The sequence below is a fragment of the Coptis chinensis genome, chromosome 1, assembly GCF_015680905.1.
Source record: "Coptis chinensis isolate HL-2020 chromosome 1, ASM1568090v1, whole genome shotgun sequence".
NCBI classification, from domain to species: Eukaryota; Viridiplantae; Streptophyta; class Magnoliopsida; order Ranunculales; family Ranunculaceae; genus Coptis; species Coptis chinensis.
In genome coordinates this window covers 84,942,554-84,968,562 of record NC_141456.1, presented here as the reverse complement: position 1 = coordinate 84,968,562, position 26,009 = coordinate 84,942,554, and the positions used below count along the sequence as shown (strand labels likewise).

Here is a 26,009-nt window from a genome sequence, read left to right as displayed (position 1 = left end):
GTACCTTATGTCAAAACGACCGGCTCGGAAAGAGGTTTCCAATGGTCTAAACCTTGACCCAATCAAAGGAGTTAAAGTAGACGAAAAGCCTATAAGAGTCAAACCTAGCTGAAAAGGGCCATGTGGACTAAAAAAATTAGGCTTTGGGCTCGATTTTCCGGCCCAAAACATGGACCCTCATCCCATGCACGAAAATGTGGATCTGGTCTCCTCTATTTCCACACACAAGACTTAGCTCTTAAAGAATTAATTAGTTTAGGATTGAAAGTAGCCATTAAAGTAGCCATTAAAGCTTAGTTCTAGATCTAGTTTTTCCATTATTTAATTAGTTGTTATTCTTATTTTAATTTCAGTATTGAATCATTGTTTATCATTCATTAGATAAATAAAATAGTAGTTCTTGTTAAATTCGATCTTTGTTATTTAATGATTGTTTAGATTAATTTCGATTCTTGTTATTTAATAGATTCTTAGTTGTTAATTTAGATTTCAATTATTGTTTAGTTAAATTTAATAAAAGTAGAATCTTTATATTATGTAAGTATTCAATTTTATATGGAAATGATAGTTTGATGAATAAAGGCTAAACCTCCATCGAGGGGTTTAATGAAGCCTTGATGAAAACTTGATTTTGTTAGCTTAGAATCATTGTAAGAGTCTATTTTACTCTAGAAGGTCGTTGATTAGCCATGAGAATGGGAGAACATCCTTACATGCTAGTTATGAATTGGTAGAGATGCCATGTATAATTAGGGATTAGAACGACCAATTCTTACCGTAATAACGTAAGAGTTGGATTACAACAATCTATGCTAGTTTCTTAAGTTGGATTCAAGGTGGATTCAATTCCCCCCTAATTCTTATTCTAGATTCAAACTTAGTATTCCGTAGCATTTCGTAATATAATTTGTAAAACTCTCATTGACTTTGGTAGGATTGATAGTCGTAGGAAACTTGAATGCTAAAGAACTAGGAGTGGAATAAATCTTCTATTCCAACTCTACTTCAATAGTATCGAGAGTAGAAATCTTTGATAATCACTAGTATAGTTCAGTTTTAATTTTACTTTCGTTTAGAGTTTCATCGGTTTATTCATTAGTAAAACTATCAATTTTATTATTATCAGGTATGGACAATTAATGTTCATACCCCAAATGGGTATGAACAATCAATGTTCACATACTGTAGAGGTATTTAGGGGACAACGACCTAATGTTCTGTTTGATAGGGAATGGCTGCACTCTTCTTGGTATAAGAGTTGCCTACGTATCAAGTTTTTTAGGGTAAACTTGAATCCAGCCTCACGTAGTTCATCTCTCTCTACTTATAGATATTTGAGATGACCTTCCATATTTGCTCCAGGCCGTTATTAGGTGTAGATCCACATTGTGTGCTATCTTAATGATTTGACATTACTCCTGATGTTACAAAGTTAATGTCTTCTTGATTGGTGCGTTGACTGAGCTCCAAGATTGCACTAGATAATTTGCTTCCATATATGGTCATGGCGAGATTTGGGACGACACGGGTCCGGTCGATTACGATGTACTAATCGCGTGGTAGTGCGAGCTGATGGAGATCTGACACGGTGTGTGGACACGTGTACTGTAGTGCAGAATGGAGGGTACTTACACAACCCCCTTTATTTTATTCGTTCTTTGGACAGGTGTGGTGTGAAAGAGGAAGGGTAAAATAAAGCTTTAAAACACGTGTCAGACAGCTGGTTGGTTTAATTGGTTTTTTAAAAATGTGTAGGAACTGTTAGGCTGGATTCGTGGGCCCAAAATTACGGCGGTTTGTGGGCGAGTTATGATTGCTTTCATTGGAATACGAAATGATTTTTTTCAATTTTCGAGGTTTGGGCAGCTAAGGGGTTTTGGGTCTCGCGGTGGCTTCTCATTTTCATTCTATCAACATGAGTCAAGAAAAATCGAGGAAGCGAAAGAAAAAAAAAACCCTTCCAACCTTTCGCTCTTGATCTTTTAGGTGCGTTTTTTTATCTAAGAAAAAAGTTTGATCTTTTGTTTATATTTCTATTTAGTAATGTCGATCACTAGTGATAGCTTGAGTGGGGAAGTTGAGGTTGATCAGTGGAGAGAGAGAACTTTGAGTGAGGATGATGATGATGTTAGGGCATGTAGTGGAGGTGAGGCGTCTTCGTCTTCTTCAGTGAAGACGATGACTGAGGTGAGTAGGTCGGTGTTGGATAATTTTGGGGACTTGAGGAGGGAGTTTAGGATTGATTGCCCCGACCTGATGATATATGACCTGAGTGGTGAGCAGAATGTGTTCGGGTCGGATTACGTACCTCGGGATGGTGGGGTTGTCATTACATATGGCCAACTAAAGGTGGGGTTGAGGTCGTCGTTCTCACGTCTGACCTTGGACGTTCTAAACTTCTGTGGTCAACCACCTTTGCAATTTGTGGGAAATAGTTGGAGGGTGTTGCACGTGTTGGATTTGTTGAGACTCAAAGGTTATAACATTTGTTTGTCTGACGTGCTGGAGCATTTCCCTATAAAAATTTCTTCTGCTTTGAATTTTGGTTTTCAAGTGATGAAGGGTAAGTCACCGGTGATTGTTGGTGTGAGTAAAAGGAGTGGTGGCGAAGGCTTCTATTGATTGTGGGGAATTATTGCCCTCCTGGATGTGTGGTGGAGAATCGTAGTGTGAAGACTGATGGTAGGTCATTTATTTGATGTAGGTCGTTCTGTGTTGTGTGTTGTAGGTCGTTTGTTTTGGTTATAAATTTGATCTGATGACGTTCTAATGTTTGTTTCTTTTGCAGAGGTTGTAGTTCGAAATCGTACGTCCTCGGGGGCTATTGAAGAGTTCGCTAGGCTGACCTTGGACGAGAAGGTGTCTTTATTGGGGGAGGTTGCGCACTACTTCAAGAGACGAGGTGGTGCGAAGATTAACAAGAAGAAAGTTGAGCAGAAGAAGAGGGCTCGTAAGCTTGTTCTTGATATCTCTGATTCTAGCTCGGGCACAGAGATGGAAAGGGATAGCCAGAAGGTACGACCTGTTTCTGGAGTGAGAACGGCTGGAGGAGCTGCTGATAGTCATTCTGCTCCTAGACATTCTGAGGGAGGTAATGGTGACCGAGCTGGTCGTGTTGGAGGAAGTGGTAGGGGAGGTGGTGATGCTTCTGTAGCCTTCTGGAGGCCTCAACTAAAGAGGCGCTCTGAGGTGGCTGAATCTTTGGGGCAAAGAGGTCCTGAACTGAGTCGGAGGAACAACCTAGTGCTGGGGAAGGTCGTACTTCATCAGGTCGGGCTCTTTTGAAGAGGATAAATCTGAAGGAGCTTACTGTTGATATGGGGGTTGTTGATATCCGGGGCAAGAAGAAGGCTGGTGAGACTGAGCCAGTTGCCCAAAAGTAGTGCAAGGGGTTGGGGAGTGCGACCCCAAGTGACAAGAGTGGTGAGGACATCCTAGATAGGCTTGTCACCTATGAGGACCCAGTGAGAAGGCTGAGGAAGTTTGTGCTGAATAAGGACTGTATCTTTAAGTCCTCATTAGTTGCTGGAGGGCTGCTGGAGAGCATTGCCTTGGATGGAGATAAGCACTAACTGGAGAACGGGAAGGACTTGGGGGTGAACCTGAGAGATATGGATTGTTCCCTTTGCTTTGTAAGTGTCTCTCCGACCTGAGCCTTGTCTTGTTCTTTGATTTTACTGCTTTGTGATTTATGTTGTTGGTTGTCAAGTCCTGGCTATGTATAGGAAGCTGAAAGAGATGACCCTTATCTTCGACCTATACAAGAAGGAGTTGGATCTTTATAAGGAGGCCTATGACAAAGGCGATCATTTGTTCAAGAAGTGGAATGAGCTGAAGTTTCTGGGTTGAGGTCGCAGGTTAGGGATCTTTCTGGGAAGGTGGCTTTGTTGCAACTATCTCTTGATGCTTCATGGGTGGAGGTTCAGCAGTGGGTCAGTGAGTGCAAGAATGCGCAGGGCGTTGCTGAACGAGCTCAGAAGGAGTACAACGGCCTGGTTGATCTGGTGGAAAGTGGGGATGTCTACGTTCTAGTGGATGACTACCTAGAACTAGAATGTAAGTATAAAACCCTTAAAAGGTCGGTCGAAAGTGGAGCTGCAACAATAGCTGTGGATAGTGTTGTTGTAGATGCTAGTAGACAACCTGATCTACCATCCGACCTTGGTGTTGTTCTAGCTGTTCTGCCAACTGAAGAGGTCTCCACAGAAGTTGTGAATTGCAAGCTGTGATCTAACTAGTGGCCCTGTTGGTGAAGAGGATGGACCACTAGAGCCCTTGAATGTGGAGAATCTTCCTTGTGTTAATTGATCTTCTTGTGCTTGTCAGTTGTTTTGCTCATGGATGAAATGTTTGAACACTATTCTCTTTTGTGATTGATACTAATACTTCTTTTTTTTTTTTTTTTTGGGGATGCTGAGATCATTTTCCTGGGATAACCTGGGGGCCTCTAGTATCTAACCAAACTTGTAAGTAGAAATATTTAAATTACTTACTTGTTGAGATTGTGTTTGAAGTTTGCATGCCTGTGATTTCTTTTATTTGTTGTCGACGACTTGTGTTGCATGGTAGTGGATTCGACGTCTTGTTGAACTATGGTAGAGCGTCTAATGTTTAAAGGTTGTAATTGTTTGGTGCACTACCTGGTAGATGAGCGTAGCAGTCATCTAGGTCTCCTTGTGTGTGTTGATTGAGTCGTTCCTTTTGGGGGAACTTCTTATTGACTGATAACTAGCCTTTGAGTGGTAGTTATAGTTGAGCCAAGCTTTACCCTTTTCAAAGGCCTTAAGTTGACTTTGGGTCCTTTTGGGGGTCCCATATGTTTGTATTTAACTGATAATTGCATAGAATTTACAGTTGAATCATGATTAACTCTGGCGTTGGTGTTAAGTTAATTTAGGTCCTTTTGGGGGACCTTGGGTTGGATTTGGTTGGTAATTAACCACTGTGTGGTAATTATAGTTAAGTCGCTCTTAACTCCGTCTTTGGTGTATGACTTGATATTTTGACTCCACAGATCGGGTAGCTAGTGCAATATGTGTGGTACTCATGTAATGCAAAGATGACATTTGTACGCAAAATACTGATGAAATTTTATTCATGGTGACTGATACATCTAGAGAAAACTTAATGATAAAAACGCTTGAGGAGAGTTGTATTTCAAGGTCGGGGAAGCATATCACTGAGTTGCGTTTTGATCGAGTATGCTCCATTTCCAATGACGTTGTCAACAATGTAGGGGCCTTCCCATGTTGGGTCGAGCTTGGCTGGAGCTAGTGTCTTCTTGAGGACTAGGTCACCATCTTAGAAAGATCTTGGGATGACCTTCTTGTTGTAAAATCGTTGGATTGTTTGGTGGTACCGAGCTAGTGATTTTCTAGGAGGTCGACTTCTTTTGCCAAGATGTTGTCATTTTCTCCTGATTCGACGATGTCAGAACGTGTGGTTGTGATTGTGAGTTCTAATGGTATGACTACTTCTGTTCCAAAGCAAAGTCTGAAAGGAGACTCATTGATATTGGGCTCTGGCTGTTGTTCTGTATGCCCATAGAATGTTCTCGAGTTGTTCTGGCCATTGACTTTTCTTGCTCTCCAACTTCTTTTGTAGATTTTCCTTGATTGCCTGGTTGGTAGCCTCTGCTTGACTATTGCTTTGTGCATATCTAGGTGATAAGCACGTAAACGTTGCATATTTACGCCAAAATTTATATTAGTTAGTCCATTTATTTTATTTATTTGATTTAGTTAGTGTAATTTTGTTGATTCGACAGGAAATTGGTAATTTGGTACTGTGCACAAAATGTTGACTAGGTTGTGGTTTCAAGCTAATTGGAGATTATGCAAAGGTGGTCGTACGGTAGAGAATCAAATATTGGACAGAGGCTTCTCATTAGTCTTGCAACAGGACATAGAAAGTGATTGGGTTATTGGTGGCAGCACATGGCAACAATCACAAGTGCTGGACTGAAGCAGTTAAGACTTGGTCTGTGTAATTCACAAAGGAGTTTTGGGCTGAAGTTAAATGATATATGGGCCTAGGTTGAGTTGGCCCAAGAACTAGGACCAGACCATGTTGGTTAAAGTCTAAAGAAGGTGATAGTGGACTTAATATTGAAGCCCATGTGCTGAATTCTTAGCACTTGATAGACCGGACCAGATCATGTCCACACTTAAAAGCCCACACCACTAACTAATGGCCACACCATTTCCATCCACCTTGATGTACCATAGCAGCCCTTAGTTCCTTCTCCATTTCCAATTCACGAACAGACCCAAAACCCCTCTAATTTAGGTGACAAAATCGAAGCTTCCAAAACCAAACAAGCCATACTCCAGTTACTACCTTGAACCGAAGGCACCCGCACCCACTACCTTCCATCTTATACAAATAGAAACCCATCTCGTAAAGACAGTAATGAAAACCCGACACTCCTCTTTCTAATCAAATTGATCGAATTCGAAACTCTCGTGACCGAATCAGAAGTTTTCTAATTCCATTCCAAATCAAACACTATCCTGACCAAACCTTTATATATACCAGTAAAAACCAAAAGGAGGGGGATATTTGGAGAGCACAAATTGGAGCCAAGAGCAGCAGACGAAGTGGAGAAGAAGATATCAAAGCGGGATTATGGTTTTGTCGATGATTTATTCTTCTTATATTTTTCGTGTTGCAAATTATCATGTCTAGCTAAAATCCAAGCTAGGGCCTAGATGAATCCCTAGACTTGCGTAAGTTTTTCTGTGTTTAATTGGGTTATTGTTCTCTGACTTAAGTTTTACAGTAAATAATTAATTGAATTCTCTTATTTATGTAGAAATTCTATCATTGATTATATCCTGCATGTTTAATCCATGTCTAGACTAGTCAATTGTTAGGTGAAGTTTCTGTTGATATCAAGGCATCGATTCTAATGTATATTTAAACCTGTGAGAAGTTGTGCTGTAAAAAGACAATTTTTTCTAGGGGTTTATATCTATTTGTTGAAATTCAATTAATACGATTTGTTAGAATTGTTTAAGAATTACACGCTCACATCTTTGGGCAAGCAAGGGTTGCCTTCCCTCATGCTACTCGTAATACAAAGAGAACTTTAAAATTAATTAAACTAAGATAATCTACAACGGTCTAGGGTGGATTCGAAAGCCTTAGTGTTTTCTTCATTGATAGTTAATCCATATTTTTATTGCTTTCGTAGTTAATAGTTTAATTACATTGCTTAGTCAATGGTTAGATTAAATCATACATCAAAAATCCGGTAGAATTAGTTAAGTATAATTTTAATACTTGTTTGTCCAAAGTAGCAATCCCTGTACGATCGACCCATTAGCCGCAACTATTTTCAATGATAGTTGTGCGCTTGCGGTTAAATTAGGGTTAGGTTAGTCTATTTAATTAGACTGTTTAATTTCCTATCAAGTTTTTGGTGCCACTGCCAGGGATTGCATTGGTGCAATCGAGTTTTAGGGTCTTACTTAACATAATTCATAGTTTAGTTTTAGTTATAGTTTAGTTTTAATCCATAGTCTAAGTGTTTGCTTTTGATTTTTACAGGTTTAGGTAAAAAAAAAAAAAAAAAAAAAAATCTTTTAGAACGTACAGGTTCCAAGCTTTATAAAGGAGAATCAAAGGAGTTTGTTTGTCATCACGTCGGAGGTACACTTTTAACTTTGTGGGGTTGAACTTGTGTATTTTGTTTGTTTTTGTTTTGTTTCTTGCATTTAGGCTTGGTTAAGTCACCTTTGACCAGCCTTAGACATATTGCATTAGGACAGGTTTTAGCCCGTTCACTAGGAAAGCTCGTTTGACACGTGGATCGAGTGACGGTGTTTTTAGCACAAGAACTGGGAATCATGTTATCCGGGTTTAGGAGCACTTATTTTAAACCTTAATTAAAAATTCAATTTAGTTTGAAATTTGTTTCCTATTTTTTGTGATTGTGCATTATCCCGTTGTCTTTCATTATAGAGTTAGGTTTTCATCATTTAGAGTAAGAGGTTAAGTATGGTAGAAACCCGTTCTGAAAATCTTGATATAACACCTTTTGATCCGAAAATTGAAAGAACATTTCATAAGGGACCTACTAACCCAAACCAAGGCGAGTTAGAAAAGCATTTGTTAGAAATGGCAGCAGAGCCCAAAGTTAAAACCCTTAAGGACTACTATTATCCAGTTCTTAATTCTAATCCTTCTTGCATAGATTTGCATGCGTGTGATGTTAATTTTGAGTTAAGGGCAGCCATCATAAACTTGCTTCCCCAGTTCCATGGTCTTGATTTCGAAGACCCTTCTCTTCACGTTAAGGAGTTCTTAGATATATGTGGTACTCTTAGCTTCCCTAGAGTCCAACCAGAGATTATCAAACTCTGCCTCTTTTCTTTTTCACTAAAGGATAAGGCAAAGTTGTGGTTGAATTCCTTAGAGTCTAAGTCTATCACTACTTGGGATGAGTTGAACATCAAGTTTCTCATTAAATTCTTTCTCATGCACAAGACTACTAGCCTTCGGCTACAGATCATGCATTTTACTCAAAAAGAGGGTGAAAAGTTTTATATATGTTGGGAGAGATTTAAAGATCTTCTTTTGAGGTGTCCTCACCATAATTTTGTGAAATGGCAATTAGTGCAATTTTTCTTTGAGGGGTTGTCGATTTCACACCGTCAGTTTGCTGAGTCCCTAAATGGGGCAGATATCCTCTCTTTGCAGGAGGACGTAGCTTGGAAACTTCTTAAGACAATCTCTGAAAGTTCTCAGCAATGGGAATCTCCCGGGAGGGTCTATGATAGAAGTGTACAAGTAGCTTCTGAACCAAAGGGGGTGGTGTTTGTGAGGTGAGAGGCGATTTTGAGGTGAGTGCCAAACTAGCCAATCTTGCAAGGGAGGTGGAATCCTTGAAGCTAAAAGTAGAGAGTTCTCATGTCAAGTCAGTTATTCAAGTATGTCAGCTATGTGAGAGTCCCGCGCACACAACCCAAACGTGTCTTTCTATCTCTGCGTTCAATGAGTGTATAACTGAACAAGCTAATGCACTCAACACATATAATAAGAAACCATTTGGTGACCCTTACTCTAACACATATAACCCTGGATGGAGGATCATCCTAATTTCTCATGAAAAATGGGCCGCATCAAATTGATCCAAGGGTGTCACCTGTGAATCCTCCTTCCCATTCATATGCTCAAGTTCCTTCCAACCAGTTTCAGCAATACCAGCAACCACCTCCACCATCTAAGAAACCATCTCTTGAGGACACTCTTAGTCTTTTCATGCAGAGTTCCCTTCAATTTCATCAAGACACCCAACGATTTCAAAAGGATACCCAACAGAGTTTGCATTCAAACGCGCAATCTATTACGAAGTTGGAAATTCAAATGGGTCAAATTGCTAATACTTTGAATGAGAGGGAAAATGGTAGGTTTCCTAGTCAACTAGTGGCTAATCCAAAGGGACAGTATGAAATAGGCTCTAACTTGAGCCAAGAGCACCACCAGGAGCAAGCCAAGTCTATTACCGTTCTTAGAAGTGGTAAACATATTGATAATAGGGTTGAGATGCCTAGGGATGTTGAGGTCAGATCTGATCCTATAGAGTGTGAGGGCGAGAAGAGTGATGTAAGTGGTTCTAATAGTAGTGATGCTTCTAAGAAGTGATTAAAGCCTCCTACGTCTTTCGAGTCTAGTCTTGTACCAACTTATATACCAAAAGCTCCTTTTCCTGAGAGGTTAGTTCATGCTAAGAAAGGAAATACTTTTAATGAGATAATGGAGATGTTTAAGCAAGTTCATATTAATATTCCGTTACTTGATGCTATAAAACAAGTTCCTTCTTATGCCAAGTTTCTTAAGGATATGTGTATGCAAAAACGTAAGTTGAATGTGCATAAGAAAGATTTCCTTACTAAGCAAGTGAGTTCAATTATTCAAAACTGCACTCCACCTAAGTTTAGAGATCCAGGATGCCCTACTATTTCTTGTGTTATAGGTGATCATATGATTGAGAAGGCATTACTTTATTTGGGGGCAAGTGTTAATTTGTTACCTTATTCGGTTTACTTACAACTTGGTCTTGGTAATTTGAAACTTACGCCGATTACACTTCAATTGGCGGATAGGTCTGTCAGGGTTCCATGTGGTATTGTTGAAGATGTTTTGATTTAGGTTGATAAATTTTATTTCCCAGTTGATTTTATTGTTCTAGAAACACAACCTGTTCAAGATCTTAAATACCATATTCCTGTCATCTTAGGTCGTCCATTTTTGGCCACATCTAATGCTATCATTAACTGTCGTAATGGAGTGTTGAAGCTTTATTTTGGTAATATGACTACAGAACTTAATGTGTTTAGTGTGAGTCAACAACTTCCTGAACCTGATGATCTTTGGGATGTTAATCTTATTGATAGTGTGGTTCACAAGACTTTCTTGGAAAGTTATTCTGATGACCCTCTTGAGTCTTGTTTAACTCACTTTGGTGGTGATTTTGATGTGGATAATTCTATTTGTGAAGTAAATACTTTGCTTGATGCCACCCCAAACTTAGATACTAATAAGTGGAAAACCAAGGTAGAACCTCTTTCTCCTTCTGAGTCTAAACCAGTTCCTTCCATAGAGAGTCCTCTTAACCTTGAGTTGAAACCATTACCTGATACTCTTAAGTATGTCTTTTTGGGACCTGATGAGACCTTGCTTGTTATTATTGCTTCTAATCTTGATAGTGAACAAGAGAGTAAATTGCTTAGGGTTCTTAGAGACCATAAGACAACTTTAGGGTAGACTATTGCTGATATTAATGGGATAAGCCCCATTGATTGTATGCATCATATTCATCTAGAGGAGAATGCTAAACCAACCCGTGAGTTCCAGAGACGGCTTAATCCTAACATGAGAGAGGTAGTGAGAGCCGAGGTTCTCAAGTTGTTAGATGTGGGTATCATTTATCCCATCTCCAATAGTCAATGGGTGAGTCTAATTCAGGTTGTCCCTAAGAAGTCTGGTATTACGGTAGTTAAGAATGTGAATGGCGAGTTAGTTCCTACCCATATGACTATTGGGTGGCGATTTTGCATTGACTATCGTAAGTTGAATCTAGCCACTAGGAAAGATCACTTTCCTCTTCCTTTTATTGACCAGATGCTTGAATGATTAGCCGATCATAAGTATTATTATTTTCTAGATGGTTATTCCGGTTATTACCAAATACGCATTACATCGGAGGATCAAGAAAAGACAACTTTTACTTGCCCTTTTGGAACTTTTGCCTACCGTCGTATGCCATTCGGGTTATGTAATGCCCCTGGTACCTTCCAGAGATGCATGCTTAGCATTTTTTCTGACATGGTAGAAAGGTTTCTTGAGGTGTTTATGGATGATTTCTCCATATTTGGTGATTCTTTTGATGAGGGTTTGCACCATTTGGAATTAGTGTTAATTAGGTGCAAAGAGAAGAATCTTGTGTTGAATTGGGAGAAGTGTCATTTTATGGTTCAACAGGGTATTGTTCTCGGCCATATTGTTTCTACTGAAGGAATTGAGGTCGATAAGGCCAAGATTGATGTCATTTCTAGTCTTCCACCACCTAAGACTGTGAAAGATATTAGGTTTTTTTTAGGTCATGCTGGATTGTATAGGCAATTCATTAAGGACTTTAGCAAGATTTCTCGTCCCTTATGCAATTTACTTGGTAAGGACGTTGATTTTGTCTTTGATGATGATTGTTTGAAAGCTTTTGAGAAACTTAAACATTTATTGACTACCTCTCCTATCATATAACCACTTGATTGGAGTGTGCCTTTTGAGTTAATGTGTGATGCGTCGGACTATGCTATTGGGGTTGTTTTAGGTCAACGGTTTGACAAGTTGCCCCATGTAATTTATTATGCAAGTCAAACTCTTAATGATGCCCAAATGAATTACACTACAATCGAGAAGGAGTTGTTAGCTATTGTGTATGCTTTAGACAAGTTTAGGTCTTATCTCATAGGGTCTAAGGTTGTCGTGTTTACTGATCATTCAGCTTTAAAGTACCTTCTTTCTAAGAAAGATGCTAAAGCGCGTCTTATTCATTGGGTCCTCTTATTACAAGAGTTTGACATTGAGATTAGGGATAAAAATGGTATAGAGAACGTGGTCGCTGACCACTTGTCTAGGCTTATAGTAGAGTCTTCTACTAATATTTTTCCTTTGAATGAGTCCTTCCCTGATAAGCAACTTTTTGCTGTCTCCCAGTTGCCTTGGTATGCAGATATTGTTAATTATCTTGTTACAGGTCAGTTTCCTTCTCATTGGAGAAAATAAGATAAATCTAAGTTTCTTGCTGAGGTCAAGTATTTTTTCTAGGATGACCCATACTTGTTTAAGTCATGCCCTGATCAAATTGTTAGGAGATGTGTTCCTAAGAGTGAGTTTCGTAGTATTCTCTCCTTTTGCCATGACCATGCATGTGGTGGTCACTTTGGTCCTAAGAAGACGGCTGCTAAGGTTTTGCAGTGTGGTTTTTATTGGCCTACTCTCTTTAGAGATGCACATGAATTTTGTTTAGGATGTGATCGATGCCAGCATACAGGTAATATTTCCCATAGGAACATGATGCCTCTTTCCCCTATTTTGGTTGTTGAGCTTTTTGATGTGTGGGGTATAGACTTCATGGGTCCTTTTCCTCTTTCCTTTGGTTATCTTTATATCCTCGTCGTGGTAGATTATGTTTCTAAGTGGGTTGAGGCAGTGCCAAAACGAATGATCACAAGGTTGTAGTTAACTTTTTGAAATATAATATATTTTCTCGTTTTGGTACTCCTCGTGCAATTATAAGTGATAATGGTACTCATTTTACACATCGAGCGTTTGAATCTTTAATGAAAAAGTACTATATTACTCATAAACTTGCTACCCCTTACCATACTAAGACTCCCATTAGTATGTCTCCTTCTAGGCTTGTGTTTGGGAAGACATGTCATTTGCCTATGGAATTGGAACATCGTGCTTTTTGGGCCATTAAAACTTTTAACTTTGACATGCGTAGAGCAGGTTCATAATGTAAGCTTCAATTGAATGAGTTAGTTGAGTTAAGGAATGAGGCATATGAGAATGCCAAGATTTACAAAGAGCGGACTAAGATTTTTCATGATAAATCTATTCTTCACAAGTCCTTTGAACCTAATAAAAAAGTTTTGCTATATAATTCTCGTTTGCGTCTTTTTCCTGGTAAATTACGTTCTAGGTGGACTGGTCCTTTCATTGTTAAAACAATTTTTCCTCATGGTGCTGTTGAGATAGAGGATCCAACGGATGGTCGTGTGTTTAAGGTTAATGGTGAACGATGAAACCATATCTTGATGGTTTTGCTAATAAGGATGTGGAAGAGGTGGATCTTATTGATCATGTTTATCATAACTAAATGAGTATGCTTGTTGTATTTTAGTAGTTTAGGTTTTATGTTTTCTTTTGTTAGAGTCATTTTTCATTGTTCCCCTATATTCCATTACATCCCCTAGTCTTCTCTATTCACTCTCATGTGTTCAGTTGGTAGACATAGCGTTAATCCAAGGATTGGGTGTGTGAAGCATTCGTCTGCAGACGTTAACTGTAGCGCTTATGGGAGGCAACCCATGTTTTTATTTTTGTTGAGTCTTGTGCACGTGTATCATGCATTCCCCTCTAGCACCTTTTCTCCGCCTTTTTGGAGACGTGTAACTCTATGGGATGAGACACGTGACACATTTTAGTCATTGTAGTAACATTGGTTCCTCTTTTATATTATCATTGTTATATCTTTTGTGAGGTATTAATTTCTACAGGTGACTCAAAGATATTATTTTTCATTCTTGGAACTCTTGGTAACCTCTTTCCTTATATACTATTACTTGTCCATGTTGTTATCTTTTAAATTATGTATCTATGTTAACATTGAGGACAATGTCTATGATAAGTTTGCGGGTGGGAACAAAATGTTTGTTTAGCGAAAAATAAATGTCCAACATGGTATGATTAATGGTGATTTTCTATGATGAGAAATTTAAAAATTTTGATCTCAAAAGGCACTGATTTTCAAGGAATCTATGAAGTTAAGAGTCACTTTTGAAGTTGTTGTCGCTTAGACTATTTTCTACCTCTAGAAATAGATTTTATTGATGAAAGTCTAAGCCAAAGTGAAATTTGCACTATTAGCCACCTGATACACGTCAAATTGAAGAGTAATTTAATCTCCTAGTGAACTAGAAGAGGAATATAGAGACTTAACCCGTGAGACTTGAGCCTTTGAATTTTTTGGAGAGTCTTTAAGTAAATTTAGAGTCCAAGTTGACTCATTCATTCTTCTGTGCTTAAATTCGTTTATAGTCTCATTTTTTTTCTTGTTTTGGTCGATCACGAAGTGACATCAACTGGGGAGATAGCCATTAAGTCTTGTAGTCTATTCGAAGTAGAATATCATACTGATAAGTCAAGTAGTAAGCCAATTAGCATTTATCCCACCTAGTAGGATCATCATGTTAACCCATTTTGAGCTTTATATATTAAACCTTTTCTTCTTAAACCAATTATCCTTAACCCAACTCCTAATAAGGAGTGTAAACCCATATTATTAACCTTACCTATATTTCTGAGGATCTCTAATGACTAAGGAGAAAGCTGTAAGAAAGAAGATTCAGAAGGAAAATTTACTAAAGTCAAATGAAGAAAATCATTCTTTTTGCTCAAAGTGATTCAATAGAAAAAAAAATAAAGAAAGAAATATATATATAAAAGAAAAAGAAAAAGAAAGAGAAATCATTAAGCAGAAGTAGTGAGAAAGTCAAGTAATGTGATCTACAAAGTGAAGAAATTTTCCATGAAGGTCAAGTACAAGATGGTCTTTAGTTATTCTCAAAAAAAAATTATTCCTTTTTACCCTTTTCTTGGTAGCCTATCTTAAGCCCCGTCTTAATACCTAGACTTATCACAAAAGTATGATATGAAGTATAGAATAGGTGAGAGGATGCTAAAGTGAAGGACCCGACACTTCACATGTGATTGACATTCTTTCCATGAGGCTAATTTGTTTTTGAAATTTCATAAGTCCGTCTTTCTGGCTAAGTATGTGGGATGTTCTATTATTTTACTCATTCCCCTACATACAGAGGTAAAATTGAAAACTTATCTGAGAGAGAGACTTTCTTGTGAGTGTATGAATGGTGAGGATTGAAGTTGATATATTCTTTGGAAAAGTAAGTTAGGAATTCCGTTACTTGGATATGAGAATGTATTAGTTTGGCTAAACACACACACGCTTTGGTTTGGAGTAGTAGTCAGTGTTTTCTATCTTTGAAAGTAGTGATGCGTCTTGGTGATAATGATGGAAACTGTGATAATCAATAATTTTTTAACTTGTTTATCAGTTGGCAAAAGATTTTATCTCTGAGAAAATTATATCACCATTGGTTATACTATGTTAATGCTTGTGGGTACCATTTTTGAAAACCCTCACGAGACTAAACTCGTCCACTGGGGGTAACCTAGGGGTTTAAAAGGCTTGTTACACATGCTAAGTGTAACCGTGATTCCTACGAAAGTGAGTTAGGATTTTTGTTTTTCTTATTAGTTTAGTTTTAATTTTGCTCGAGGACTAGCAAAATATAAGTTTGGGGGTATTTGATAAGCACGTAAACGTTGCATATTTACGCCAAAATTTATATTAGTTAGTCCATTTATTTTATTTATTTGATTTAGTTAGTGTAATTTTGGTGATTTGGCAGGAAATTGGTAGTGTGCACAAAATGTTGACTAGGTTGTGGTTTCAAGCTAATTGGAGATTATGTAAAGGTGGTCGTGCAGTAGAGAATCAAATATTTGACAGAGGCTTCTCATTGGTCTTGCAACAGGACATAGAAAGTGACTGGGTTATTGGTGGCAGCACATGGCAACAAGCACAAGTCTTTGGATCAAGCATTAAGACTTGGTCTGTGTAATTCACAAAGGAGTTTTTGGGCTGAAGTTAAATGATATATGGGCCTAGGTTGAGTTGGCCCAAAAACTAGGACCAGAACCATGTCGGTTAAAGTCTAAAGAAGGTGATAGTGGACTAAATATGGAAGCCCATGTGCTGAATTCTTAGCACTTGATAGACCGGACCAGATCATGTCCACACTTAAAAGCCCACACCCACTAACTAATGGCCACACCATTTCCTATCCACCTTGATGTACCATAGCAGCCTTTAGTTCTTTCTCCATTTCCAATTCGCGAATAGACCCAAAACCCCTCTAATTCCAGTGATTAAATCGAAGCTTCCAAAACCAAACAAGCCATACACCACCTACTACCTTGAAGCGAAGGCACCCACACCCACTACCTTCCATCTTATACAAACAGAAACCCATCTCGTAAAGACAGTAATGAAAACCCGACATTCCATTTTCCAATCAAATTGATCGAATTCGAAACTCTCGCGACCGAATCAGAAGTTTTCTAATTCCATTCCAAATCAAAAACTACCCTGACCAAACCTCTATATATACCAGTAAAAACCAAAGGGAGGGGGATCTTTGGAGAGCACAAATTGGAGCCAAGAGCAACAGACAAAGTGGAGAAGAAGATATCAAAGCAGGATTACGGTTTTGTATATGATTTATTCTTCTTATATTTTCGTGTTGCAAATTATCATGTCTAGCTAAAATCCAAGCTAGGGCCTAAATGAAGCCCTAGACTTGCGTAGGTTTTTCTATGTTTAATTGGGTTATATATTGTTCTCTGATTTAAGTTTTATAGTAAATAATTAATTGAATTCTCTTATCTCTATATAAATTCTATCATTGATTATATCCTACATGTTTAATCCATGTCTAGACTAGTCAATTGTTGGGTTAAGTTTATGTTGATATCAAGGCATCGGTTCTAAAGTATATTTAAACCTGTGAGAAGTTGTGCTGTAAAAAGACAATTTTTGCTAGGGGTTTATATCTATTTTCTGAAATTCAATTAATACGATTTGTTAGAATTGTTTAAGAATTACACGCTCACATCTTCAAGCAAGCAAGGTTGCCTTTCCCTCATGCTACTCGTAATAAAAAAAGAACTTTAAAATTAATTAAACTAAGATAATCTACAATGGTCTAGGGTGGATTCGAAAGCCTTAGTGTTTTCTTCATTGATAGTTAATCCATATTTTTATTGCTTTCGTAGTTAATAGTTTAATTGCATTGCTTAGTCAATAGTTAGATTAAATCATACATCAAAAATCTGATAGAATTACTTAAGTATAATTTTATTACTTGTTTGTCTGAAGTAGAAATCCCTGTGGGATTGACCCGTTAGCCGCAACTATTTTCAACGATACCTGTGCGCTTGCGATTTAATTTGGGTTAGATTAGTTTATTTAATTAGACTGTCTAATTTCCTATCACTAGGTGTAGAAAATGCTTGAATGATGCATTATTTTTGTAGAAATGCCTTGACTTGTGAGCCAGCAAATTGAGTTCCGTTGTCCATGACAAGGGTGTGGGGTAGACCAAATCTTGTGATGATATTGGTCCATATGAAGTTGATGACATGGACTTCTTTGACTTGAACTAGTGGGATTGCTTCAACCCACTTGGTGAAGTAATCTGTGGCTGGTAGGACATATTTGAGTCATGTTTTCTTTTGTGGGATGAATGGTCTCATGATGTCTAGCCCCCACATGTGAAAGGGCCATGGGATGGCTATGTTGATCAATTCTCATGCCAGACTTAGATGGTTGTGTCCAAATAGTTGACATTGGTGGTATCTGAGCACGTACTTCTTTGCCTCGATGTGCATGCCTAGCCAGTAATACCCTTAGGCGATTTCTTTATGAGCCAGAGATCTTGCTCCTGCATGGTTACCATATTCACCTTTGTGAATTTCGTCGAAGATGAGTTGGCCTTCGCGTGGAGTTATACACCTTAGGTGGGGTCCTCCTGCGAATTTACAGAACAATCGTCCGTTGATTACGGTGTATCTGGGAGCTCAAAATTTGATGGCACGAGCATTCTTTGCTTCTACTGGGAGCTTACCATGTAAGAGAAATTTCATAAATGGACCTATCCAAGATTGAGTGATCGCTTCTTCGGATGAGGGCTGAAAATCTGTGAGGCTGTTGACATTTTCTTGCTGGTATGCGGGCCTCTCCAGGATGTCAATGTAGATTGTGGTTGGACATGTCTCTTGGGTCTTCGAGGCAAAGGAAGCCAGGCTCTCTGCATGTTTGTTATCCTCTTGAGGAATATGTTCCAAGGAGAATTTTTGAATGAGCTAATGATGTCATTGATGACCTGAGCGTATTTGGCCAGGTTTGCTCCGTTTGTTACATACTCTTTGTTGATCTGCTTGACGATTAGCTATGAGTCACTATGAGCTTTGAGTTTCTGGACTTGTAGCTATTGTGCCATGCGGAGGCTTGTGATTAATGCTTCATATTCCGCTTCATTGTTGGATGTTGCAAAATCGATTTTTTTTTACTTTTGTAGCTGTGTTCTTTCTAGTGAAATTAACACAGCCCCTAGTCCACTACCGCTATTGTTGCATGCTCCATCTACATAGAGGTGCCATGTGTCTGGGGTGGATGGTTAATGAAATGAAGTGATTGGCTTGGGTTCCCAGTTGATATCTTCGATGGGGAAGTCTGCCAAAAAATCATTGACGACCTGACCATTACGAGACGTTCTGGGAATGAAGTATATGTGATACTCTCTGAGTTCTTCAGCCCATTTGGCCATGCGGGCTATTTTTTTGCTAGAACTTAAGACCTATTTGATGGGTACATCTGTGATGACTTTGATGCTGTGAGCATGGAAGTAAGGTCGGAACTTTCTAGCAGAGTACAGCAAAGACAACATCGTTTTCTCTATCGGAGAGTAATGTTTTTCTAAATCTGCCAATGTCTTGCTGGTGAAGTAGACTGGCTTTTCGATACCCTTGTTCTCGCGAAAGAGAACCGAGCTGATAGCAAAGTCAGTAGTTGAAAAGTAAAGCCCTAGTGTCTCTCCTTCAGTTGGTTTGGATAGGACGGGTGGAGTTGATAGGTAAGCTTTCAAGTAGTTGAAAGCTTTGTGGCATTCGTCTATCTATGTGAATGTTGCACCCTTCTTCAATATTTGCAGGAATGGTCTGCACTTGTCAGATGCACGTGAGATGAATCTATTGAGGGCAGAAACCATGCCAGATAACTTGTAGATTTGTTGCTTTGAAGTTGGTTCTGGCATCTCAAGGAGAGCTCGTATCTGTTCTGGGTTTGCTTCGATGCACCTTTGTGAAACGAGGTAGCCTAGGAATTTCCTTGAAGCTACCCCAAATACACATTTTGCTGGGTTGAGCTTCATTTTGTTTTGGCGCAGTCTTTCAAAGGCATCTTGTAGGTGAGAAATGTGATCTTTAGTCTTTTCGCTTTTGACTACCATGTCGTCTATGTAGACTTCCATAGTGTCGCCCAGCAAGTCTTTGCACATCTTTGTGACAAGTCTTTGGTAGGTCGCGCCTGCGTTCTTCAAGTCGAATGGTAGGAAATTATAGCAGAACGTTCCTTGTTCGGTTATGAAGGACGTTGATAAGAGCCCAAAACTGTAGTTTTAACCCCTTAACAGTCATACTTTTAGACCAATTATGTGAGTAATAATTAAGAGTTAACACGATTCGTGTTTTATGCATTTCGGGCTTCAAAGTCCATTATGTGCAGAAATGTGCCACTTTAGCGAGATAAAGGAGCAAAGGTCGGTTACTAAGGAGTTCCGTGATTAAAGGCCAAGTTTCGAGAAGACAAAGCCTTTCTAAAAGCCGGTCAAAAGCTGAAAAGTCGACAGCGGGCGAAAAGACACAAAGTCGTGAGAACTTCCGAAGGACATATCTTTGGACTCAGACCTCGGAATGGGGCCTACCTTATGTCAAAACCACCGGCTCGGAAAGAGCTTTCTAATGGTCTAAGCCTTGACCCAATCAGAGGAGCACAAGTGGACAGAAAGTGTGTTGAAGCCAACTGCAGCTGAAAAGGCCTTTTGGATGAAAGAATTGGGTTTTGGGCCTGATTCTCTGGCCCAAAACATGGCTCCAAGCCCATGCACGATTTTTGGATCTGAATGTATAAAAACAAAAGCTTAGCTCTTTGTTAATGGTAGATAGTTAATGGTAGATAGTTAGACCTAGAAATAGATTAGATTAGTAGCCTCCATTAATGAATTCTAGATCTAGTTTTTCATGTAGATTAATTAAGTTTAGTTCCATTTCAATTATTGTATTAGATTAAAACTTTGAATCTTGTTCTTCATTTTGATTAGATCAATAAAGTAGTATTTTTATCAATTTCGATTTTGTCATTTCCATTCCTAAATCTAATTTCAATTCCTGTCTTTATTTCATTTGTTCATTAAATTAGATTTCATTATTGTTTAATTAAGTAAATTTCAATTCTTTATATCATGTTTAGTTTAAATGTAATCGGAAATTATTGCGTAATGATTCTCGGCTAAACCTCCATTAGAAGGGGTTGAGAAGCCTTGATGAAAGCTTGATTCCGAATATCGTAGAATCGTCGTAATTTCCTTTCCACTCTAGAAACGATTAGTTCACCATGAGAATGGGTTTAATCGTTCACATCCTAGTTATGAATTGGTAGGAATGCCATGTGTAATTAGGGATTAGGAAGAACCAATTGTTCTGCGGGCGATTCAATTCGGATTGACGATTAAATGCGTTAATAGGATTAAGTCGAAGTTAAGGTGGAATCAATTCCCCTAACTCCTTATCATCGAATCAGCGTAGCATTCCCTTAGTTATTCCCCCGTCGACTAGTTGCATTTAGGTGGGTAGTTACATCGTGAAGTCTAGTTGCCTTTTTTCATAAATCTCTCATTAGACTTTAAGTTTAGAGTACTTACACTTGAGAACATAGCATGGGAAAGACTAAGAGTGGAGCGAATCACTCTACTCCACTATATCTCATAGACTTGAGAGTAGAATCTTTGATAAATATAGGCATTTAAGATAGTTTTAGTTTACTTACGTTTTGATTTCATCGTTCATTTAGGTGAGTAGACTATTTATTTTACTTATATCAAATGGCGCTGCCATCTTAGTTTCACTTTCATTATTGTTTTCGTAGTGTTAGTGTAAAGTCCCATTCTTAAACCCATGTTTGATTCATCCCACGGTTGTCCATGTTTGATTGAAAAATTCGGGTAAAAATTATAATGTCCTTCTTTTGACCGACCGACCGCCCTATACGGAGCAAGAATGGCGACCTGCCCTAAAAACACGTAATTTGAAAATTACCCGAAGCGACCGCTTCTACCCGACCAGCGCCATAACAAAATTTTTCGGATTTCGACAGTTTTGATTCGACTTTGATCTTTCATATTTTTCAGTGTTCTAACCTGCTATATACACTGAACAAGCGTAAACAAGACGCTATTCATAAGCGAAGCAAGGACGCAATCAGGTATTTCTTTCTTCCACACCTCGCATCTCCTGTTAGAGGTTTATACTAGTATATCAGAATTGTTTGGAGTGTTGATGTGTTTAGCTAAGTTTGGTTTTATCCTTGTATGAGATTAAGGTGCGGCGAACAAAAAACACCGAGCGTAATTACACAACAACGTCAACAAACAAGTCTATCTAGTATACCACCCACTACACCTCTAGCTACTATTTCACACACATCATCACATGACACAATGCCCGACGAAGAAGAGGCCTCTCTCGACTTCTACAAAGCCTTGGCGATAGCCCCAAATCGTGCATCGTTCTAGCGGACCCACCGGGGATTTCGAATCCCCAAATATTTTAATTTGTTACCCGTTTTTCATGGATTAGACCATGAAAAACCTTATCGGCTACACGCGTAGGATTGAACAAGTCCTAACAACATTCCACCATCCTACGGTTGGTGCGGAACAAATTAAATTAAGGGTATTCCCTTTCACCTTAGCCGATAAAGGCGTCTTGGTTAAGCTGCCCAAAGCGCCTAATTCGTGGACTCGTGGGCTAAACTTATTCAATTTGTTTATGGAACATTTTACCCACCCCTAAAAGCGGATGAGATGCTTTCCAAGATTCATTTCTTTCGACAAAATCCTCATGAAACATTTTCAGAGGCTTGGAATCGTTTCACCGATCTCCTTATAGAGTGTCCACATCATAACTTAGCGAAAGACACATTAGTTCGTGCCTTTTTCAAATGACTTCTACACCACCAAAAAGAAGTCTTTGACATAATGAATGGGGGTAGTTTCTTAAGCAAAGGAGCTTCGGAGGCTTATAAATTTTTAGAGGACCAAACTAAGCGAAATAACAACTGGGGGGGTAGTGACGCGATTACTCCGCTCCGCTAGTTCTTCTTCAATTAAAGGCTACCAAGTATGTTTGAGGTTAAATCAGATCCCGAGCTTAAAAACTCTAATTGAATCCCTCACAAAAAGGTAGAGGCCATTTTCTGTACAACAAAAGCCAATCCCGTCATGAATGTAAATTCAAATCCATGTAGTTTTCATTTGGAGCCCCGAGCATCCGACTCCCATCGCCCTATAGCCTATGAGCAGGCTTGTTCCATTAATAGTGAACCTAACGCCCTTGGAGACAAAATCCCAACCCGGTTGGAGAAATAACCAAAAGCGTCACACCTCAAGGGTACAAGAACCAATATGTTAGGCCTATGACGGCTTTAACTAAGCCCCACTCACGAAAAGGCGGTGGTCGGGGAATTTTAATAATTATAACAACCAAGTGCAACCTTGACAAGGTCAAGCACAAGGTCAAAGTAGTTATAATAATTATAATGCTAGTAGAGGTATCGTTCGATAAATAATAACTACCAAAATCCACCCATAAATAATTCCGTGAAATAGTTCGGTCCACACCACCCGTGACTACTACACCCACACAACCGGATCGTCTTGACACCTTCATACAAGTGAGCCAAAACTTTTCCAAACCATGGCTCAATCTAACCAACGGCTTCTACAATCCGTTAATAATTTAACCAAACGGTTGGCTCAAGATAAAGCCCAACCCAAAGCGTGTTTCCAGTCACAAAATACCTAATCTTAAAACAACAAATACAGCCTTTGAGGTAACCAATAATACTAGTAACGAGTATGAAAATGTAGGTGAGCTAAAGGCCATCACCACTCTCCCGTCTTGTAAAGTGGTTGATAACAAAGTAACTATGCCTATAGTTACCCGCCAAGATAACCCTACACTTGCTATATTACTAGATGCGAAATAGAAACTGAAGAGCCTACTTTGTAGAGGTACCGGTTACAACACAACCTAAAAAGGGAAGCCACGGTTAAACACCGGGTAATACCATTGCTAAAATATAGACGAAACCACCGTTTTCCACAAAAATTAGCCATGTTAACTAGGGATACAAATTACGAGGAGATTAGGAATGTTTTTAAGAATCTAACTATAAACCTTCCCTTCCTCGAAGCTATAAAAAAGCTACCACACCATGCTAAGTTTCTTAAGGAATTGTGTACTACTAGGCGTAAGACCAATATACCAAAAGACGCCTTTTTAACAGAACAATTCTCAACTCTATCTGAACATAATGGAATTGTTAAGAACAAGGACCACTCGGTAGATCCCACGCATACAATGCACCTTAGGAGATTCCTATATGACGACCGCGTTATTAGACTTGGGGGCTAGTGTAAACTTACTCCCGTTTTATTTGTATAGACAAATAGGTCTAGACGAGATGCAACCCACTAGAATGGCGTTGCAATTAGTCGATCGGTCTATTAAGTATCCTAAGGGTTTTTCCGAAATGTTCGGTAAAAATTCAGGATTTTTACTATCCGCCGATTTTGTCATCCTCGACCGCGAAGTGGATTAACGACTCTGTCCGATCATCTTAGGGCGTCCTTTTTCGGCAACCGCCACGCGCTCATTAATTGCGTGATGGTTCAATGTCCATGTCTTTTGGCCATCTTTCTCATTTGAAGTCAATGTTTTTAAAACAAAACCACAGTTACCCGATTCGTCTATGGATGGAGAGGTTAGCATGATCGAGAGCGTTGCTCGAGATTATTTCAACAACACGTTCTTTGATAATCATATGCCCAAATTTCTTTCCTTTGGAAGTTCAGACTCCAACATTTCCATCCCTACACTAGTCGATACACATATTACGGATGCGGATGAGATAGATGACTTTCTCAAAGATGTAGAGGACTATCATAGTAACGAGGATATGACCAATCTAGATGAGCAATTCGATGAGTTTCTTCGAGCAAGTGATGAATCACCCTATCAAGAACTACTTTGCACAACATCCACCTCGATTCCCCTCCTTCCACCCTTTCAAAGGAATCTCGAGTTTGCACTCGATCCTTTTGTTTCTCCCGTGCTCCATAATTTTTTAAATCCACCTAGTAAACAAATACTACAGAAGGACAAACCACTTGACACCTTCATTTTCAGAATTGAGACAGTCCCTACACACATAATGAATGAGTTTTGTGCTAAAACCACATCCTCATTGTTTACAGGCTGTCTTTCTACAACTTATCCATATCCACCATATTCTTCACAACCATTCACTTTTCCACCCTTATTTACTAGAACACCCACTCATTCAAAAATGAAAAACAAGGTGCAAGATAGGTTACATAATAGGGTTATCCGACTTCGCTTTCATTTCACTAGGTTGAGTCATGGGAAATCTTGGTGCTTGATTGTGTTTGGATATATTTTCTGGGATATTTATTTATAGAATGATCCACAATTATTTCGGTTGTTGATATATGATAAACTGCATGTTCATACATACGTCTAGATAAAGTCTCGAGTATCTGACTATAAACGACTCAACTTTTGTGGTTGGTGCATTTCCTTTCATTTCCATATATTGGTGAGTACACCATTAAGGTAACCGGGCCCTCCCTATGGAGTGTGTAGCTGTAAGTACCGGATCCTAAGTCCACGTTTAAACATAATTCACGTTTTCCACTCTTGCATGTTTTCTCGGATTTTTTTGAGTCATGTTTCTCTATGGGGTGAATTATGTCTTTATTGTTTATTGTTTTTATTTTTAAAATAAAAAAAAAAAAAAAAAATATATATATATATATATATATGAATAAGCATAGTAACCTAGGAAGTCTCGAATCGACTTTTAAAAGACCCTATTGCTAAAACAAATTTTCTAAGCTTCGTTGTAAAAATTTGTTTGGGGGTGAAGTGTTAAATGTTCCGTACTAAATATTTATGTCCCATTAGAGTTGCTTAGGCCGTTTTATTGTATTACGATTCGGGTTGACATAATCCATGAATTTAGAGTTCAATTGTTCGTGATAACGTCGTCATGCACGCACTTCAAGGCATTTTCCACTATCTTATATGTCATCCACGGTCGAATGGAGTGTTTTATGGATCATTGGATTGAAAATTCTCTCTTAATCATTTCCATATCTCATTCGCAAAAATCGGACCGGTAACGAAGCGGCAATTTTGATTTGAAATTTTGCGAAAAATCGGAAAAAAAAAAACACAATTTCGATTTTGGGCTTGGGCCCAACCAGCCACCGACGTAGCGACCGTGCCTTACCTTAACCAACGGTCGATCTTCTTTCTCCATTCCGCCATTAACGCCAAGCTCCAAAACCTAAAAACAAAATCAAAATAAAAAAAACGAGAATTAACCCCGCCCAAAATCAAATCCCAACCCAAATCGACTCCAAACACCACCGACTACCACTCCCACCGATTTACATCACTAAAACCACCAAAAATTCAAAATTTTGGTGCTTTGCGCCGCCACCACTCCACCACCACCACTGTTGCTTCAACCGGTCGATTAAAATCCCACCACTACATCACATTTAAACCCCACTACATTCCAAACTTCCAATGGCTCAACAACGCCAAATTTTGCGGAGCAAGCTTTTACGCCCGACCGGCGTTTTTTTATGATAGCGAGATGATCGGTCGAGATCTGGAGTAGCTTGTGGTACTTTCGACTAAAGCCTATTACCACGAGGACTTAGTCCGGCGGTTCTACGATCTGAGGGAGTTGGAAGGGACGAGGA

At 38.8% G+C, this 26,009-nt stretch overlaps 2 pseudogenes; one reads left to right on the top strand and one right to left on the bottom strand.

Annotated features, from left to right (window-relative positions):
- Positions 1 to 9,759: 9,759 nt before the first annotated feature.
- The window catches only part of LOC147525565 (uncharacterized), a 36,532-nt pseudogene continuing 20,282 nt past the window's right edge, over positions 9,760 to 26,009 (top strand).
- LOC147525566 (small nucleolar RNA R71) lies at positions 22,027 to 22,120 on the bottom strand (annotated as a pseudogene).